This window comes from Schistocerca gregaria, chromosome 8 (assembly GCF_023897955.1).
Source record: "Schistocerca gregaria isolate iqSchGreg1 chromosome 8, iqSchGreg1.2, whole genome shotgun sequence".
Lineage (NCBI taxonomy): Eukaryota > Metazoa > Arthropoda > Insecta > Orthoptera > Acrididae > Schistocerca > Schistocerca gregaria.
Window position 1 is genome coordinate 179,725,764 of NC_064927.1, and position 22,087 is coordinate 179,747,850.

The window sequence follows — 22,087 nt, forward strand, 5'->3', positions numbered from 1 at the left end:
GCAACAGTGGATTGAGGGCAACGACAGTAGACTGGCGTTTAAGTCTTGGTCCTAGAAATCACCTGATCGCTGACCGAGAGAGGTGGCGCATTGGTCAGCACACTGGACTCGCATTCCGGAGGACGACGGTTCGATCCCGCGTCCGACCATACTGATTTAGGTTTTCCGTGATTTCCCTAAATCGCTTCAGGTAAATGCCGGGATGGTTCTTGTTGTGGCTGGCAAGAGAGCCAACCGTGTTTTTCTAAAGGAGGCCGAAATGCACACGTCTTAGCTCACGCAGGCTGGTGTGAGATCTGGAACATGACAAGGGAATTAGAATTGAGAAAAACGGACGTAGCTGGTGGAATACTTAACTTTAATCCATTAACGGAGAACGTCGCTCTTTATGGTACATGATTCACAATATCAATAGTACGGATACTGGCGCCTTGCTAGGTCGTAGGAAATAACGTAGGTGAAGGCTATGCTAACTATCGTCTCGGCAAATGAGAGCGTAGAAGTCAGTGAACCATCGCTAGCAAAGTCGGCTGTACAACTGGGACGAGTGCTAGGAAGTCTCTCTAGACCTGCCGTGTGGCGGCGCTCGGTCTGCAAATCACTGATTGTTGCGACACTCGGGTCTGACGTATACTAAAGGACCGCGGCCGATTTAAAGGCTAGCAGCTAGCACGTGTGGTATCTGGCGGTGACACCACAGTTCTTTTGAAAGGGCACTTCCGACTTCCCTTCCCATCCTTCCCTAATCCGATGAGATCGATGACCTCACTGTTTGATCTCCACCCCCAAACAACCCGACCCCCAACTTACCTGATCACTGAGGCTGTCGGGCCTACGAACTACCGATGGGTAATTTAAAAGGAGGGTCGACGCAGTACTAAGCGAGTCGTCATATTGCTTTGGCTCACAAGTGTATGAAAATGCAATTACGGTCAGAAACAAATTTTAAACTTGTTGATGTTTTTAACCCATTTTTTGAGTCGTCCGTCTTTTGAATGGTTTGATGCTGCAAGCCATGAATATCTCTCCTGTGCCTACCTCTTCATCTCAGAGTAGCACTTACAATGTACGTCTTTTCAACCCTAACAATACCTAAATAGTTTCCAAAACACACGTTACCAGTGGGAGTCCTTCACGTACTCCCAAAAAATAGGTTAAAAAAGACAAAAAATTATTTTCTACTTATATTAACAATTTATATTATGAAGAGGTATTGATGTGTAAATAAGTTCTACAACCTGAAAATACCTTTTAGAACATGTTTTTAAAGAGATCTTGATGTATAAGTAAGGTTGATGTTCGTTGTGGAAAGCGACATCTACTACTAAGGCTTACATTTTCGATTAAGTTTGACTGAAACATTTAAAGTATTTATGGAATATGATAGAAGAATTCGTTATGAACATTTTTTCACAATTTTAAAATACCAAGTAAGTGCCTAGAACGCAATATTTTCAAAAAGTAGGTATAACCACCGTTGGTACTGCGAAGGTTAACAGTTTAAACACTCAATCTAGAGGACTGTCTGATTTGTAGGGTGTTGTGGTTGTAGCAAAGTATTACAGGTACAGTCGAGTTGTATATGGAAAATACGTAGACTTAAAAGGGTAGGATGGGGGCGGCCCTTGTTTTTCTGTGTAAAACAGACAGGTAACTAGGCAATATCTTTTGGGAGCTGTTATCCTAACACGCTGACACTGCGTATTAAAATTTCGTTGTGCGCTTTGTTTCACTAGGTACGTACGGAGGGAAAAGCTGAAACTTCTTAGCGTGGTGTCACTGAAATACTGTTTCTTAAACCTTGGAATACCATTATGGTGGTGGTGGGGCGAGTACTTTGTGCCCACCTTTTCATAATGTAATAAAATATTTGTTATCTTTAATGAAGTCCTCTACCAGGTTCCATTAATGTGTTAAAATTTTCACGCAGCTTAACCAAAAAATTTAAGTCTTATTCGCATATGTCATTTCCCTAGTAAATATATGTTCAGTATTTTCAGGTTCACGACCTTACTCACACATCAGTACCTCTTTAAAAAGTATCTTGTGTTTAAAACTAAACAAAAGTGAACAAAGCACGCACTTCTTAAATCTTTTTAGAGTGGGCATAAATTGGCCCCTCCTGGGTTGTACAAGTTATCGAAAGTGAGTTGATGTTGCTTAGAATGTGCTAAAAGGTATATTCGTGTTCATGGCATTTGTAACACATCTGTACATCTTTAAAAAGTATGTTGTTAGTATAAGTTAACATCAGTTATCGAATATTGTATTTTTCATCAATTTTTTTAAGGCGGGCATAAAGTGCCACCCTCCCCTTTCTTCATAGTGCCCGTTGGGAAAATGTGTTGGCATCGCACTTATCAACAACCCTTCTACATCTAGCACTTGCATTGAACATTTTTCTAGTGAGAAGAGTCCGCTTTATTTTAATTTGATTCAGGAAATTTCTATCTGTGATTGCTACAACGGCTTCCTTGCATTCAAAACATTCAACGGCGACAATATTTTCAATTACGGACGTAGACGGAAGAAGATGTCAAATCTGTGTAACAATTTAGATGTTCCAACTATAATATGCCTAAACTGTTCTGTTGCCGAAACATCTTCAACACCTCCCTTTCCCCGTCTACTGAACAGTGTCCCGTGTCCGCTTCTCTCACTCTCTCACACACGTTTGGACCGTAAAAATGTGTAATGCTGCACAGGTATAGCTTTATACTTTGCAAGGTAATAAAAAAGGAGCCATTTAAATCCAAGAAAATAATTACTTATAACCTAAACTTCATACGAAATGGTTATCGGAATATTTACGAAGAATCAACGTCTTCCAAGTACTATGATGACTGTCGTTTTGGTTCTTTGGGTCAAATGATACTAAAGTGTTGAAAATCGACACATCGAATGAGTTGAATATGAAGACAAATTTGTTTTCTCGTTTCCTCTTGGTCAGCTGTCATCAAATCCTAAGACATTTTTTCGAAATGAATTCTCACAGTCAACTCTTATTCCTTGTGTGCCTATGGGATTTGCTATTTCACAGAGGTGTAAGTTACAATCGTCCACTGACATATCACATAGTTTCACAGTGCTTTCATGGATTGCTGAGGTTTTCGACCGGCGTGCACTGAGATCATCTTCAAAAAAAGTAGAGCCCCATTTGAATTCTGCTGCCTCTTTCTTGTTTATATTGGACGTAATACTAACTAACTGATGTTAAACGGCTGACAGTGATATGCCAAGAAAGAGTATAAATACAATTTGGCTATATAATTAATCTATTAAACTGGAACGCTCAAATACCATTTACATTCAAACTGTGTATAAACATAATTATTCCCATATCATTTCATCAAGATTTGCTATATTTCAACGAACAAACATAAGTAATAAGAATTTACTAAAATTAGTGCTGTATTTGTGTCGGGGCAAGAACTGTTCATCCATTTTCCCGCACTCGGCGAGGCAGCTAAAACAAGGCAGTCAAAATATACCTATCTCGCACTATCAAGGAGAGGCAAGTTTCTGCTCACTCTACAAGAATTTAAGAAGCTGTTTTCGCTTTGTTGTAACGAACAGTACGGCGAACTTTAACTAAAAATTCGTATTTTTAATACAGCTACATACATTTTCCGCGGAGGTGTAAAAAGCCTTTGAGGACTTTCAGTTGCGTAAGCTGTTGTACTTTATCATAATTTATTGTCTAACTTGATCAAATGGGTTCAAAGGGAAACACAAACGACTCACAAAGACCCGAGACACCATATAACACGGGCGTGAAATGCTGTAAGGCCAGGCGAGATTCAGCTGTCTGTCAAGAAATGCTTTATTTCATTATACATATTGCACTTTCGGCACTAATAGATGATGCGCAGATGCGTTACTAATATCTTGAAAATACATTTTAGCACATTCTAATTAACTTCAATGCATTTTCAACATCCTGTATTACCAAGAAGGGTAGCTCGCCGCCGCTGTAAAGAAAATTTAAGAGATGCGTGCTTTGTTCACTTTTGTTTAATTTTACACACAATAGAAGCACTGAAGTGTGAGTAAAGTCGTGAACCTGAAAATAATGAGTGACTTCATTGGAGTAGTGACACATTCGAATAAGAGTCAAATTTTTTGGTTGAGTGAAAATTTTTGTACAAATGGAATCTGATATAACACTTCATTGAAGACAATAAACATTTTATTCAAAATTTCAGAATATAAAATAACTGACTAAATTATAATATTTTCATAATATGGGTACGAAGTACTTCCTCACCACCACCAATACCTTGGTATTGAGCGAGTTAAGAAACAGTATTTCAATGACGCCACGCTAAGAAGTTTGCACTTTTCCCTCCGCCCGCACCTAGTAGAAAAAAGCGCGCAACGAAATTCTAATACAAAAAGTCAAGGTGTCTGGATAACACCTGTCATAAGATATTGCCTAGTTACCTGTCTGTTTTATACAGAAAAACAAGGCGCCCCTCTATCCAAACCTCTTAGGTCTACATATTTTCCATATACCACGCGACCTTACCTGAAATATTTTGCTACAAACACAACACCCTACAAATCAGACAGTCCTCTAGAATTCAGTGCTTAGGGCGTTAACTCCCGCAGTACCAACGACGGCTATACACAAGTTTTGAAGATACTGTAGTCTAGTCACTTATCTTGTATTTTCTCTGACGAAAACGTTCATAATGAATTCTTATATCAGATTCCATAAATGTTTTAAATTTTTCAGTGTATCTTTATCCAAAAATGTAAGTTTTATTAGCAGATGTCGCTTTCCACAACGAAAATCATATCCAATATTTTCAAGTTAAGGATCATTATATCAATATCGTTTTAAAAAAAGTGCGGAAACGTATATTCAGGTTCTACATCCTATTTATACATCAGGACCTCTTAAGATTTAAATTTTTAGTGTAATTCAACAACAGTTTTTTGCGTTTTTTAAACTATTTTTTGGGAGGACGTAAATGACTAATGTGTGTTATGGAGACTATTTAACTATTAAAACTTCCTGGCAGATTAAATCTGTGTGCCGGAGCGAGACTCGAACTCGGGACCTTTGCATTTCGTGGGCAAGTGCTCTACCAACTGAGCTACCCAAGCATGACTCACGCTCCGTCCTCACAGCTTTACTACTGCCATTACGTCGTTTTAATCTGCCAGGAAGTTTCATATCAGCGCACACTCCGCTGTAAACTGAAAATCTCATTCTGGAAACATCCCCCAGTCTGTGGCTAAGCCATGTGGCCGCAATATCCTTTCTTTCGGAAGTGATAGTTCTGCAAGGTTCGCAGTAGAGCTTATGTGAAGTTTGGAAGGTAGGAGACGAGGTACTGGCAGAAGTAAAGCTGTGAGGACGGGGAGTGAGTCGTGCTTGGATAGCTCAGTTGGTAGAGCACTTGCCCGCGAAAGGCAAAGGTCCCGAGTTCGAGTCTCGGTCCGGCACACAGTTTCAATTAGCCAGGAAGTTTCATATCAGCGCACAGTCAGCTGCAGACTGAAAATCTCATTCTATTTTACTGTTGTTGGCGGTATGAAGACGTATCTTGCAAGTGTTACTCTGAGTTGAAGAGGTTGGCACAGGAGAGGAATTCATGGCGGGGCGCATCAAACCAGACAGAAGACTGATAGCTGAAAAAATTGTTAAAACATTAACAAGTTTAAAATTTGTTTTCCACCCTAACTTTATGTACATACACTTATGAGCCAAAGCATTACGACGACCCGCTTTGTACTGCGTCAGCCCACCTTTGGAACGCAGTACAGCTGCAGTTCTACTCAGCATGGCTTCGACAAGTCCTTGGTAGATTTCCGGAGATGTCCAGCACCACATGTCTATTCACAGATCACATAATTCCCGTAAATTACCCATCGGTAGTTCGTAGGCCCAATGGCGTCAGAGATCAGGTGAATTCGAGGACCAAGACATAAAGGGTAATCGACTGCCGTGGTCCCCAGAGGATTGTTCCACGGTTCCGCCCTTGTGACACGGTGGGTTATCCTATTGTAAACGCCACTGGGGAACATAATAACCACGAAACGAAGCAGGTGTACCGCAACAGTGTTTACGCAGTCCATAGGTGCCATGATACAATGCTTCTGCTTCTCTTAATAATCGATGTATGAGCATTAAAAAGTAATCACTTCGCTCTAGTAATGAACATAGTGGTACAAACTGATTCCGAACTGGTTTATGAGTCCGTACGCGAAGGACACCGAACTGGATGACGTAACTAATTGCTGCAGCCAGCCGCAGACGAGATGTTTTCATTGGTGTATTATTATTATAATATTTAATGCTAATGGGTAACTAAATTTTTTTATAATTGTAAGGAGAGCATAATCTAATCGATCCTATAGATAGTAGAGTAATGCCGACCTGTTATTAAGTTTGTTCAGCAGAATGGTTGACTGGTAGCTTAAAATTGCAGTAAATCACACAAGGTGTCTCATTTCAAAACTCCTTATTTTCTGTTGAAGTCAGTTTTGTGTTTACGAATTTCTGTGGCCGCTCCATACGTCATACCGTAGTAGTGACTACTCCTTGATAAAACTGTGGCATCTAGGAATTTAATTTTGTGGTTTCTGTTCCAAATATATGTGTTGCTACTGCCACTTTATCCATTTTATCCGATCTATTGATTTGGTATTTAGCTATTTAAGCTGGATATTAATGGTTCACGTATCACCGACCAGCTCCAAAGCATGGTGTTACAAGACTTCCGTTCAGTGAGTCCAGGACATCATTAATGCCCGAATACTTATGGTAAGAACTGAACTACTTGTAAAAAAATCGTCCTCAAATATTGTTAAGACGACAAAAATACCACAAATAATTTGAAAAGCCATGTATAACAAGAACTGTGTCGGTAAGGAGAGTAACAGTCAATCTACTGATTCTGCTATTATGAGAGTCCGTGGCAGGGAAAATTAGCAGTATCCTCCTTTCAGTTAACCGGCGTACAGCTAACGTAAGTCATGAGACCTGTGCAAAATAACGTGGGCCTCTGAGCACCTGATGTGTACTAAATTACAAGCAAGTGCAGACTGTATTTCGTTGAGCTGTCAGTTACCAGCTAATAAGGACGGCGGACAGAACATGAAAAACTTCGGTCTTTACTCAATCCAGAGTCATCGACGTTGGTTGTGATCGATTTGGTAATCAGACATGAAGCTTCCTTCAAAAATTTATGTATTAACGCAAGGAAAAACTGTTTCTGAGACAGCATGTTTAAAAAAACGTTACTGAGATCAAACTTATTAACAACATCTTCAAAAAATATAATAATACGATTAATAAAGATGGGAGTTTGCGGCTTAGCGCAGAGCACAAGGGACGTTTAGGTACCACAGGTATGTCTTTCGCACTCGGTCTTCACTGACAAAATGTTGGAGGTTGTTGAGAAATAATTTCTCAGCGTTAGTAGGGCTCTTTACACAGTAATATTTATTTTGCTTTCCTAATCAATTTATCATCGTATCTGTATTGCACTGAATATACATGCACAACAGCGGAAATGTTGATGTTAATTACTGTGCATCTTCTTCAGAAACAAACTTGTTCCAGTCACTCAAGGCACTTGCCGTAGACAACAGTAATGGGCACACTAATCTTCATTCTCAAGCTCTTGTTCGGAATGCTCGGTTCTTCTCGTGTTTGTCTTACCGGATGTGTTAGCAGTACAGCAACATTAATACACAATAACATGGAAACGTTTACTGGCGAAAAGTTGGCCGGCTTTCATTTCACGTATAGACTCATTCAGACCAACGAAAGGGCGGTGTAACGACTGATATTTAACTGTTTTATCAACACCGGTGATCAAATCATAGTCTTTTGCATCTGGACATAAGGAAGGTTACTGGCTATGGAAGTATACCAGACCATCCGATATTGAGGAGAATATGTTACACACGAATAGTGAAAATCAGGCCACCAGGAGTTAGCGATTGTCAAGAGCTCTGAACACACCAAACAACCGTTTTGATAAACTTATATGAAAAACAACTGCATCCTGCCGGCCGCGGTGGCCGTGCGGTTCTAGGCGCTTCAGTCCGGAACCGCGGGACTGCTATGGTCGCAGGTTCGAATCCAGCCTCGGGCATGGATGGGTATCATGTCAGTAGGTTCGTTAGGTTTAACTAGTTCTAAGTTCTAGAGGACTGATGACCTAAGATGTTAAGTCCCATAGTGCTCAGAGACATTTGAACCATTTTTGAACTGCATCCTTATCATCCACAGAAGGTGCCATACTTGCTGCTAACTAATTTTCCATGCTGAGTCGGATTTATGAATTGATTCCGACAGCAATTAGTAGAGAACACAGTTTCTTGAATTCGGAGTGTTGATTAGGTAAGGCCTCGTTTCTGAGATAGCTCTTGTTCAGCATTAGGAATAGGCGTTTAACCATGATGAAAATCCTCACACACTGGGGTGTCGATGCTGTGAACACAAGTTCTCTCTGAACGAACGGGATGGCACTGCCAAAAATTGTGTGTTTGAATCTTACTTGCTTACCGATAAACTGAACATGTGTCAGTCGTATACAAAATGTTCCTGCAGAATATCCATCCACAGTTACTACAGGATGTGATTTCACTATGATAGAAGCCCAACACACTTTGTGCTTGGTGCTACAAACTGTACAACAATGGACTAATGGCGATGGTTCCTACCCATGGCCAGGTCGGTCGCCAGATATGGCACCAAAATACTTTTCCCTCTTGGGGCATGAGGAAGGTCTACTTTAAAATTTGTCGGTACTCGGACCTGGTTGCTTCGAAAGTCACATTTAAGGGAATAATGCAGTATAACTCCCTGAATTCTTAAATGTGGAAGACAATTGTTGGTGTGTCGCTGTATACTCTTCCGTGAGCGACGTTTTGAATTTTACCTACAAGGTACGGTTTTATATTTGTTACATACTGTACAGCGTAATGACTATAGATTGAACCTACTGTGATAAAAGTGTAATTGTTTCGTCTAAGACTTGTTGCACCAATACATACGAGGATTGGAACTTAAATAGTGGCAAATATTTATTCACAACCGATACAAAACAGCTACATGTTAGCACTTGTTACTGTCCTTCAAAGTATTTACCAGTGTTCTGTAGAACCCATTACGAGAGATGTGGAAGGCGTAGTATACCGTTGGCACAGCCTGTTCTGCTGATGGTGCGAATGGAGCGGTCTGCTACCAGTTGAATCTCGGAACAGTTCTGAAGCGAATGCCAATAAGTGGCTCCTTCACAGCATTACTTTTAGTTTTTGAAGCAGTACCTGGACCATCCTTGGGAAAGAAGCGCCGACAGTTTCTGCTCAACCCACCCATGAATTTGCACGACAATGCGAAGGCGCATACAGCGCTAGCCGTGGCTACTCTGTTCGGTCTGAGAAGTACTGTACCATCCGCCATACTCCCCGGACATAAGTCCTTTAGAGTTTTATTTGATTCCGAAGCTGAAGGAACCACTTCGTGGCATTCGCTTCAGAACTGTTCCAGAGATTCGACAGGCAGTAGATCGCTCCATCAACAGAACAGGCTCTGCTAACGGTATACAGGTTATTACAAAAAGGTACGGCCAAACTTTCAGGAAACATTCCTCACACACAAATAAAGAAAAAATGTTATGTGGACATGTGTCCGGAAACGCTTAATTTCCATATTACAGCTCATTTTCGTTTCGTCAGTATGTACTGAACTTCCTCGATCCACCGCCAGTTGGCCCAATTGAAGGAAGATAATGTTGACTTCGGTGCTTATGTTGACATGCGACTCATTGCTCTACAGTACTAGCAACAGGCACATCAGTACGTAGTATCAACAGGTTAGTGATCATCACGAACGTGGTTTTGCAGTCAGTGCAATGTTTACAAATGCGGAGTTGGCAGATACCCATTTGATGTATGGATTAGCGCGGGGCAAAAGTCGTGGCGCGGTACGTTTGTATCGAGACAGATTTCCAGAACGAAGGTGTCCCGACAGGAAGACGTTCGAAGCAATTGATCGGCGTCTTAGGGAGCACGGAAAATTCCAGCCTACGACTCGCGACTGGGGAAGACCCAGAACGACGAGGACACCTGCAATGGACGAGGCAATTCTTCGTGCAGTTGGCGATAGGCGTAAGTGAAGTTGCTGTACAAGGTAACGTTGACCACGTTACTGTACGGAGAGTGCTACGGGAGAACCATTTGTTTCCGTGCCATGTACAGCGTGTGCCGGCACTATCAGCAGCTGATTGGCCTCTACGGGTACACTTCTGCGAATGTTTCATCCAACAATGTGTCAATCCTTATTTCAGTGCAAATGTTCCATGATTAATGTGATTTGAAGAGAAGTAATAAAATGAGCTCTGACATGGAAAGTAAGCGTTTCCGGACACATGTCGACATAACGTATTTTCTTTCTTTGCGTGTGAGGAATGTTTCATGAAAGTTTGGCCGTACCTTTTTGTAACACCCTGTATAACGCCTTCCACAACGCTGGCAACGGGTTCTACACAACGCTGGTCACTGCTCTGAAGGACAGTAACAAGTGCAAACATGTATCTCTTTTGTATCGATTGTGAATAAATAGTTGCCACTATTTAAGTTCCAACCCTAGTATTTGGTTTCGGCGGCTACATTTTACGAGCTGCTTCGTTCTTGCGAAGCATTTTCACAGAAAGAGAGCTAAAATGGCTAACAAACAGAGTAAATCAGTGTTTGTTAGTTAAGTAGTTAGTTAGCTAGTTACATGTTCCACAGATCATTCGGACGATTGCCTTATCGAAATGATGTGAAACGAGTTACTTTACAGGACATCTACACTTGATTAGTGTTACCATTGATGAACACGTTATCATGTTACTCCTACTGATGCAGCTACGCTTCAACGAGGTTTTTTAGAATACTTGCTCCTAGTTTTTAATTAGAAATTCGCCAACGGAATAGTAAGGGAAGAAATAGATTGTTACTCTGTATCGAGCCACCACTTACCATGTCACTTATATCAGAATAGTCATAAATTATTCTTGAACAGTATCCGAAATTTTGGTGAGTTCGTGCAGTATTAGTACTAGAACAACAACCAGATGTTAGTTACCTACTGGTGATGAATGAAATGAAGCCTGTCAAAATTTCAGGGGCATGTTAAACACTTGAACCTCCTGGTAGCCCGAGTGGATTTCATTCAGTCACACTGTCGCAGGAGCATGCGTTCACGTTTGTTTCTGTAGTTCCTTTGTGTAATTCATGTCATATTCTTGGTTTTTGTGTACTCCCACTGTGGTAGTGGGAAGAGGGGTCAAAACACTTTAAGCGGCACAGACGTATATCCACGGCAGTTTCGGTGAGAAGAATTTTCTACGGGCTAGTGTAGCGAATTACCAGGTAGCAAGAAGCACTCGCTTACAATCAGTAATTATCGTTGAGCAAAGTTTGTGCAATGTACTGTACGTCTGATTACAAAAACTGACGAGCCAAACATTATGACCAACTGGTTTATTGTGTGTTGATCTACCTCTGGAAAAAAAATCAATACAACAGCGATTGTGAGTTACATGGATTCGATAACTCCTCAATAGGTTTCCAGAGGTATGTGGCACATGATGTCTAAGAACAGGTCACGAACCCGCCTCGGTAACCGCGCATGTTAACGCGACCACCTCCAGGATGCCGAGGTATGCCGATCCGGATGGATTCCGCCCGGCAGATTAAGACGAGGGTTCGGTGTGCCGGAGAGCTTGGATGTGGTTTTTAGGGAGGGTATTTTCTATCTTGCGTGGGCTGATGTGTGACTCGGCAATTGGCGGCTTTCTCACGTTTTCACTCTCAAGGCTGTTTCTAGCGTTGGTAGCCTATGTTTCCGGCGTTTTTCTGCATTCGTTAGTCGCTGTGAGAGCACTATCGACTATCTCTACGGGAGGCCTGGACAGTCTCGTGTTTGTGCTTCATCTAAGAACCTTTTGACGTTTGAGATTTTTAAACCACCTCCTTACTGTCTAGCAAACACTTTTTTAAGCAGGCTGGCTCTCTTCGCAGTTCTTTAGTTTCAAACGTCTCCCTGTGTGAATTCCTGGCGCGTTTTGTCTACTCTCCGTTCCTGTCGCTGCAGGGGTCCATCAGTCTTCGGCACGCTTCTCATTGTTCGCCAGGTTCTTCACAAGGTGTCCTTTCTGAAGCGAAAGTGGGGCATCCGCTAGTCTGCCCTCTGCGTGTCTGCATGCTACCGATCAATGTACTAACAAGTTGTAGGCATCAAATCTAGAGCACTATGACAAAGAAAGGGTCTTGAACTTTTCCCACGTACTGAAAACTCAGTGATGTTCAGCAATTGCAGCCTGAGGTCGCTCACTATTAAGCAAAATATTTCACTTTGCCATACGGCAGACATCGTAAGCTGAGCCGTCGCAAACTGACATCCTGTCCTTCTCGCACAGATTTTTAGCACACTGTGTTACATTTCCTATAAAATAGTCTTCCCTCTTAATCCGGATGTATCATCTACACTTTTTTCCCTTTTCCTTACTTTTTTCCTTTTCCACTTACCACGCATCTCCATGAAAAGTCATTCGTTTTGTTCTTACACGACTGCCGTCTCTTTAGTCGAATTTAATGGAAAATTTGTGTTGTTAAACTCCTCCTTTACACGATTTACTCGTCTTTCTTTCTCCTCCAATATTTTTGGCGAGTTAAATGCACAGACGATGGCTTTTTACTGATACGAATAGCAACAAGGCATTCCTTACACTTTGATCAATGCGATTTCGGACCCTTACTAACGGCTGAGATAAGAATTAGAATTTTTGCTCCTGAATTTCATACCTCCCGTTTTCCTTCGATATCCCTGATAAACAATCATCAGCCACTGTCAGTTAGTGACTGACATGTGGATGCTACTTCGTTTTTATAATTGATGGACACGACAAAATATCAGATGCTGTTGAGGGGTAAGTATTATGAGTGTACTTAACAAATGCTCAACGAAATAAACAGTTCTAGCTAAGTAGTGAAAGTAACATAACTAAGAAAAGAAGAAACAAAATGTCAAAAAGTAGTTACGATTGCAATCATATCCCGTGATTCCGACTAAAATAAAAATGCAAGTTATCTATCTATTCCTTGAATTTTTAATGTTCACTTTCCGTGCTATCGTTTCACTTTCCCGATTTTTCCCAATCTCTTAAACAATTTTATTTATTACATTAAATATGTATATGATTAATTAAAAAGGTTTACTAGAAACAGAGTTATCTGTTTGTGACTTATTACTCTCTATGTGAAATATTCATATTATGCTGTTGACATCTTCTGCGTCGTAAAACAGTTGTGTTATGAACTTCTGAAGTACTGTCTTTATAGATATTACGATGTTATGTTATTAAACTTTAGATTTCTTGTACATCAATAAACATGTACATTTATCTTTTCGTTATTGTTTTCCTGGTATTCAACGTAAAACACTAGAAAATTCGGTTCAATGTAACTTGGGTTACCTGTACAGGTCAATTAGCACTCCACTGGCGGGAAAGCTTGCGTGTGTTGGTAGCCCTGCGAACTCGTGCAGCTTATACGTATGCAGCTGCGCGCTCTGCCTGCCGAAGGTTTAATTGGGTGCCGGGCTGTCGCATTGTTCCGCAGAACTTCCTTCCATTTTAGCAGTCGATACCGTAAACCGTGAACCGAGTAGTATTTCACTGGAACCAGCCTGTTACATACACGCTCTCGCACGCTATCTGAACTCATATATTATAGCAGCTTAAACAACAGCGTTTACCTCCTCATTCAACGTGTATTCTCAGCAGAAGGATCACATCTATTGAATTATTTCTAACCTGTGTTATGTGTGCTCTCTAAGTAGCTAATCAAAGCAAAAGGAAACGTAGTTTTGACACCTGAAGATCGAGCGATAAATCACAAGCAACAATTAACTGTTACGGCTAGATGTATTTTGTGTTTCGGAAACTATTTTATTTTGCTTGGAGCGTTCTTTTGTGACCTAGCGACATGACATTGTGTAAACGTTTAGTGTAACACAAGTGTTTATTAACACTGATGTGTGTAATATCAGTCTTGATCAGCGCATCACTCACAAAATTTTATTGTGGTTGCACGAGTGTGAAATCGGGGAAATGACAGATCAACTTGTAAACGGCAATGTTGAACAGGAGAACACGAACGAAGTAAGCAAACACCACTCCTTATTGCAGCAGGTACTTCCACCGTCCAGCAACCACCCATTCGTCTTCTTGCTGAACAAGGTAGAATTGCACGTCAAGACAAACGGCCGACAATCCGGACATTTAGACCAGAACTCTGGTTCATGCTAACTGAACGCCTTCTGCCAAACATCGCGTTCACGACGACATTATTCGTTTTCACTGCGTAATTGTATATTTAAATGAATCGTACACATTTTAAGTACACTTAGTTACATGGCATTCAAAACCAGTTTAACCACACAGCTACCACTTGCTATAGAGTCTAAGTTACAGAAGTTGTTAGCAGACGAACGCAAGGTAAGCAATTCGCCGGAACAACTCCTGCTAGAACTTCGTTCACTGCCGGGTTCCGATTGTTGTCTGAGAAATCACTGAGAATGTTTTAGTTGAAAAGGCTTCCTGATAACATGACAGTGATATTAGACGCGGACAGGGAATTTCCTCCTACAGTGTTGGGGGCCACGCGGGATTAGCTGAGCGGTCTAAGGCGCAACAGTCACGGACTGTGCAATGGTCCCGGCTGAGGTTCGAGTCCTCCGTCGGGCATGGGTATGTGTGTTTGTCCTTAGGATAATTTAGGTTAAGTAGTGTGTACGCTTAGGGACTGATGACCTTAGGATTTAAGTCCCATAAAATTTCACACACATTTCAACATTCTTGCAGTGTTGGCAGAAAAGCGACGCCATTGCTGCTCCTGTGCAGTTCAATGTTGGTAACATTGTAAAACGACAGAGTCGGTGGAACCATGCATTTGAAGAGCAGTTACACAAATTGGATCAGGATCATGCATTCTACTGGGCGCTCCGGCGAATTTCACACAGCAGCTGTCAGAGAGCGTTGAGGCACTTAGTACGCAAACTGCGGCACGAAAGAAATGGGGACCGTTTGGAGGACACAAAAACTACGCTACTGGTCAGTAAAATTGCTACACCTCGAAGATGACGAGCTACAGACGCGAAATTTTACCGACAGTAATAAGATGCTGTGACATGCAAATGATTAGCTTTTCAGAGCATTCACACAAGTTTGGCTCTGGTGGCGACACCTACAACGTGCTGACATGAGGAAAGTTTTACAACCGATTTCCCAAAAAATGGTTCAAATGAGTCTGAGCATTATGGGACTTAACTTCTGAAGTCATCAGTCCCCTAGAACTTAGAACTACTTACGCCTTAGGACATTACTCATATCCATGCCCGAGGCAGGATTCGAACCTGCGACCGTAGCGGTCCCGCTGTTCCAGACTGTAGCATCTAGAACCGCTCGGCCACTCCGGCCTGCCAACTGATTTCTCATACGCAAACAGCAATTGACAGGCGTTGCCTGGTGAAACGTCGTTGTGATGCCTCGTGTAAGGAGGAGAAATGCGTACCATCACGTTACCAACTTTGATAAAGGTCGGATTGTAGCCTATCGCGATTGCGGTTTATCGTATTGCGAAAATGCTGCTAGCGTTGTTCGAGATCCAATGACTGTTAGTAGAATATGAAATCGGTGGCTTCAGGAGGGTAATACGGAACGCCGTGCTGGATCCCAACGGCCTCGTATCAGTAGCAGTCCATTCGAGATGACAAGCATCTTATCCGCATGGCTGTAGCGGATCGTGCAACCACGTCTCGATCCCTGAGTCAACAGATGGGGACGTTAGCAAGACAACAACCATCTGCACGAACAGTTCGACGGCATTTGCAGCAACATGAACTATCAGCTCGGAGACCATGGCAGCGGTTACCCTTGACGCTGCGCCACAGACAGCGATGGGGTACTCAACGACGAACCTGGGTACACGAATGGCGAAACGTCATTTTTTCGGATGGATCCAGGTTTACAGCATCATGATGGTCGCACGCATGTTTGGCGACATCACGGGGAACGCACATTCGAAGCGCGTATTTGCCATCGCCATACTGGCGTATCATCTGGCGTAGTGGTATGTGGTGTCATTGGTTACACGTCTCGGTCACCTCTTGTTCATATTTACAGCACTTTGAACAGTGGACGTTACATTTCAGATGTGTTACGACCCGTCGCCCTACCCTTCATTCGATCCCAGCGAAACTCTACATTTCAGCAGGATAATGCACGACCTCATGTTGCAGGTCCTGCATGGACCTGTCTGGATCTGCATGGGCAGCTGTACCGGTATACACCATTCAAGCTCTGTTTGACTCAATGCCCAGGCGTATTATTACGGTCAGAGGTGGTTGTTCTGGCTACTGATTTATCAAGATCTACGCACCCAAAAGGGTGAAAATGTAATCACATGCCAGTTCTAGTATAAAGTATTTGTCCAATGAATAGCCGTTTATCATCCGTATTTCTTCTTGGCGTAGCATTTTCAATGGCCGGTAGTGTAATACAGGGAGCCAGCCGCCAACCAAGCAATATGAAGTCACGAGAAACTACGGGTAAGGATTATTGCTGTTGGCTTTACCAACGTTTTGGAGACAGGGTACATAAGTACACTGCCCCCCCGAAAACACAAAAACTCTTTCGACGGCCTATAAAAGGCGCTACACGCCACCGTGAAGCAGTTTTCAGTCTCAGTAGTCTCGCAGCTAAACGTGAGTAGAATTGAGCGTGTGAACATCGCTTTGTCCCCGAGAGGCCTCAGCAGACGTAGTGTCACGTAATAGCTTCCCGAAATCGTAAGTAATCGTCACCGGTGGAATATGTGTGGGTTTGTCCATAATAAACTCAGTGGATAGTTTTCTTCATAGTCCAACTGAGCCGCTGTGTGTCCTACGTCTGCCTTCAGAACCATCCTTAAACCCAGCATGACCAGAGGCTAGACGTCCATCCATTTTTCACCTCTGCATATTACCTCCAGCTTCAAGGTGCGGTGCAGCTGTTCTGCCACCCCGTTACTTGCTGTATGGTAACTGTTGGTGCGAATGTGTGAGCAACAGCATAGGCTAAGCAACTCTGAAAGAATGCTGCTTCAAATTGCCTTCCTTGATCGGTGGTAATCCTTTGTGGAGACCCCAGTCGTGACATCCAGCCATTACCCTCCTTCCACTGCCACTTCAGTAATGTCTCTGTTATACACCTCAGGCCATTTAGTGAAATGAGATACACCCGTGAGCAAGAAACAATAATTGTCTAAATGTGGTAACAGCCCTACCAGATGCTCATGAATATGCGATAATTGAGACGTAAGCTCTATAATGGTGCTCCTAGTTGCCGAAATACGCCTGCTTACTGTGCTTTGCTGGCAAAGTTGGTACTGTTCAGCCGACCTTCTGCAGTCGTCCTTTATTCTGTGCCAAATTACTTTGTTTGTAAGAAAATGCACCATGGCACGCACTCCCAGATGAGACAAATTACGAAACGCATTGAAGAATAGACGACAAAAGTATTTGTGGATGAAGAGTCTAAGCATATTACGATATTAAATGGTGAAAATGGCTCTGAGCACTATGGGACTTAACATCTGAGGTCATCAGTCCCCTAGAACGTAGAACTAACTAACCTAAGGATTCGAACCAGCGACCGTAGCAGCAGCTCGGTTCCGGACAAGCGCCTAGAATAGCTCGGGCACAGGGGCCGGCTATTACGTGATTAATAACACCATTAAGATATACTCAATTTAGGAACATGCACCTGCTCTAGTTCCAGGCTGAATTTCTCTTGTTACTGCGCAAAACAAAGTTCAGGGCCCAGTCCTAGGACTTTAGCAATATTATCACACAGTCAGTCACATATGTTTACGCTGCATCTGAATAGAAAGTAAACAATCACATTTCTGCTTCCACTAATGTGACCCACGTCCATCGGAAATTGTGACATGCACTGTGCATGTCTGCATTGTCTAGAAAATCCGTTTTAGGTTCCTTTTGCAAAGAGCGCCATTAGAGGAGAGAGTACTGCGTAGATGGAGAAATGTTCCTATTCGAGTTAGTATCTAAAATGCCGAGAGCGGCATACAGGGCGTACAGCTCTGTATCGATTGCTTCCCAATTCTTCTGAGAATAAGCGCTAATAGTTGCAACGAGCCATCAAGGAACTGCTCTAGGACCACCCGCACAGCCACCAGCGTAGCATCTGCCATCAGAGCCGCAGGCACGACATGGCTTGGATGTGCAAGCAGTACGGCACGCACTATACATGGTGAAGCTGAATTTGGGCACTCAGGCTTCACAGCGCGACTCATCACACGGCAGTGATAAAAATAAATGTTTCATACAAAATTTCGTCCGTCGAGTACATCCGGCAAAAAAAGGACGTTAATGAGTGGCAATCCAGCAACACTGTAACCACATGTAGGGTATGTGCCTCTGTAAGCATATATTTGCTGTGCTGTACAGTTGCTGCAGAGGCTTGAGTTTTGGGTTAGCACACTGGTGCTCGAGGGATCGATCCTAGGTTGGGGCGCATTTTTTTTATTTGCCAATTCTATTCTATCATTTCATACTGTAATATACACCGTTTCCTAGGTTACATGTATCCTAAACTTACAACATTTTGTAACGCTCAACATAACAAATACGTGGTTAGGCAAACAAGAAATAGACAGTTGAAACAAATGACCTGTCATTGGACAGAATAAATACAAAAACAATATCAATTTCGAGATGCTAAAGATGATAGCACAGTACAACAACATAACATCTACTTGTCGTTAATATTACATGTAATATGAGGGCTCAGATGTCGCTTATTAGCAGCCAGTTACTATAATAGTGTCTATATTAATGTACGCAAGACCTTCACAATAGAATACGTTGTACCCAGAATAATAGATTCTCAAAGTGACGTCCCTGCAGGTCCGAACATAGCGCCACCACCGGATCATACAGCTCTGGATCCTACGCAACAAAACAGCCTCGACAATAACCAGAGCAACATGAAAACGCGCTACTAATTCTTCCACATTCGTCGATTCCTTCAGGTGTCCCCACAGGAAGAAATCCATGGGGTTTAGGTCAGCAATTTCCCTGGAAATGTTCTGTCCAAATACTGTCGCACATTAGTTCCAGAATTTCGAGGTGCACCATCATGTTGGAACCATATTCTCCGCCGAACAGACAGTGAGACATCTTCCAGAACATCAGGCACATAGGTTGAGGGGAATGCAAGATACTTCCATGCAGTCAACCAGACAGGCAACATGTGGGAGCCCAAACACCTATCCCCACAGTATCCCGGCCCAGACGTTGATACCAAAGCGAACTTGATACCTACGGCCTCGGGTGACGTGGGGGTTAACCTCACACCCATGGTGGGTATTGTGCTCATTGAAGACACCCTCACGAGAGAATGCTGCTTCATTCATGCTGATGGCAATCTGCAGGATGTAGTTGTTGCGTGAAAGCATAATGATAGGGGTGCAGCCCAAGTTCGTGCAGCACGTTAACGACTGTGCGTTGCAAGACATGCAGCTGCCTTACTACGCTACGTGTACCTCGCTAAGGTTCTTTGTGTATGACCTCCAGAATAGCTTCCTCAGTAGCTGGTGTTTGCCGAGTACGTGGACGATCTCTGTCACGCGATGGAGAAAGGAGAGAACCTGACTCTTGAAGGCGCAGCTCCAGACGACGAAACACACTTTTATCAGGATGCCGTCTACGAGGTTATCTAGTAGCCTATTCACGAGCGGCAACACCAGCCCGGTCATCAGGTGCACGTAAGACCAGAAGCATATCCACATTTTCAGCGTTTGTGTATGCCATACGTCTGCCAAACTGGTTTAGAGGTTTACAACGAGAAAAGTCGACTCGTATTCGCATGTATATTGGAGTCTGTCACGGGCGCCTTAGTCCGCTCACATCGAATCCCTGTCGGGTGGACAGCGCATACAGTATAAACACGCCGTCAGTCCTGCACTATGTTCCACCTAACGCGCATTTTCCCTGTGATTAATATTATTCTTCATGATTCATCGCGACACAACTAATTGTGAAATGTTCAGTTTGAAATTACACTGTTTCCCTAACGGCAATAGACGTGATGTTTCCACAATCCCATTGATAGAATAATAGTAATAATAATAATAATAATAATAATAATAATAATAATAATAATAATAAACCCAGTGGAGGCACGGGAAGAGAATAGGTCTCCGGTATGTTCTGCCAGTCGTAAAAGGCGACGGAAAGAACAAACCACTAATAGGGCTAACCCCCATTTTAGTGTGATTAGTTGGTTCAGGACGGAACTAATGAAGCCTCAGACAAGCCCTGTCATGGTCAGGGACGACACTTGAACCCTATGCCCGTCCACAATGGTAACGCCACTGCTAGCCACACGGTAAATGATTTAAATCCAAAAAGAGGTGTTTTGCAGGATATGCTTCCTGCAACTATTCTAGAAGGAAAACAAAGACGGAGGGTGAGATGGTCAGATGAAGTTAACTTACACCTCATGTACTGTCATTACAAAGCAACAAATTTAGGAACCAAATGGATACAGATCACAAGTATACACAGCATTTATTACCAGATACTCAGAATTAAATTTTTTAACTAAACAACGACTAGCCGATCAGATCCATGTAATAATCAAAAATAACAGGATACCCTAGTCAGAATTATAAAACATCAAACAACAAGAACAACAAATACTGGTGCAAAATAATGTGCAATCAGAAGAAGAAGAAAATACAGTAATGGACTCAAACATCCCCGAGCAAACAAAGAAAGAACAACACGCATCAATTAAACAATCAGAGGAAAACAAAATCTTAAGACAGCCACCAGAAAAAGGACCAATTGAACACAAAGTCCCACACATGTTAGATATAGAAGAAAAATTTCAGCTGACATATATAGAATACAAAGACACAAATACAGACATTAGACGATTCTTGCATAGACCACCAAATAACCCACAAGTCGATAAAACAATAATTATCAACACAATTATACACAACAAAATAAATGAAAATACAACTATGGAAGAGTTACAACTACTGCTTTATATAGGAGCACTCACTACACTAAATATGCACACTAGGCAGAGATCAGAACCAACCAGCACACAGAAGAAACCCACAAAACCAGCATGTCAACACAGGCTACAGATCAGAATAGATAAACAGAGAAAAGACATCTGACAGCTAACACAATTTATAAGAAATGAAATATCAGACAAAAAACGAAAAATGGTAGGTAAAATCTCACAACAATAAGCGATAGAGCAATTAGACGAAAAGAAGAAGAAATTACAAGCATTGGCCAAACGACTTAGAAGATGCAAAAAAAGTGAAAATTGAAGGAAACAAACCAAATATTCAACACAAACCAAAAGAAAATTTACCAGATAATAGATAACACACACATTAAAATAGACAATCCAGCAAACATAACAGACATGGAACACTTCTGGAACAACATATGGTCAAACCTGGTACCACATTACAGACATGCCCTTTGAATACAAGCAGAAATAGGCACATACAAGATGATACCACAAATGCCTGAAGTGATAATTTTGCAACATGAAGTCACCCGAGCAATTAATTCTACGCACAATTGGAAAGCCCGTGGAAAAGATAAAATAGCAAATTTCTAGCTAAAGAAGTTCATCTCAACAAATTCACATCTAACGAAATTATTTAACAGTTTCAATTGCAGACCCATACACAGTCTCTGATACACTTACACATGGAATAACTTATCTGAAACCTAAAGATCTAGCAGGCATAGCAAACCCAGCTAAATATCGCCCCATAACATGGCTACCAACAATACACAAAATATTAACTTAAGTAATTACACAGAAATTAATGACACCTACAACACAGAACAAAATTATAAATTAAGAACAAAAAGGCTGCTCCAAAGGAGCACGAGGATGTAAAGAGCAACTGACAATAGATGCAGAGGTAACACATCAAGCTAAAACTAAACAAAGGTCGCTACACTACGCATACA

General features: G+C 42.0%; 1 non-coding gene across 1 annotated transcript; it reads left to right on the forward strand.

Annotated features, from left to right (window-relative positions):
• Positions 1 to 5,380: 5,380 nt before the first annotated feature.
• On the forward strand, positions 5,381 to 5,455 carry Trnas-cga (transfer RNA serine (anticodon CGA)). Its single transcript has one exon. It is a non-coding gene; the product is annotated as a tRNA-Ser (tRNA).
• Positions 5,456 to 22,087: the final 16,632 nt, after the last annotated feature.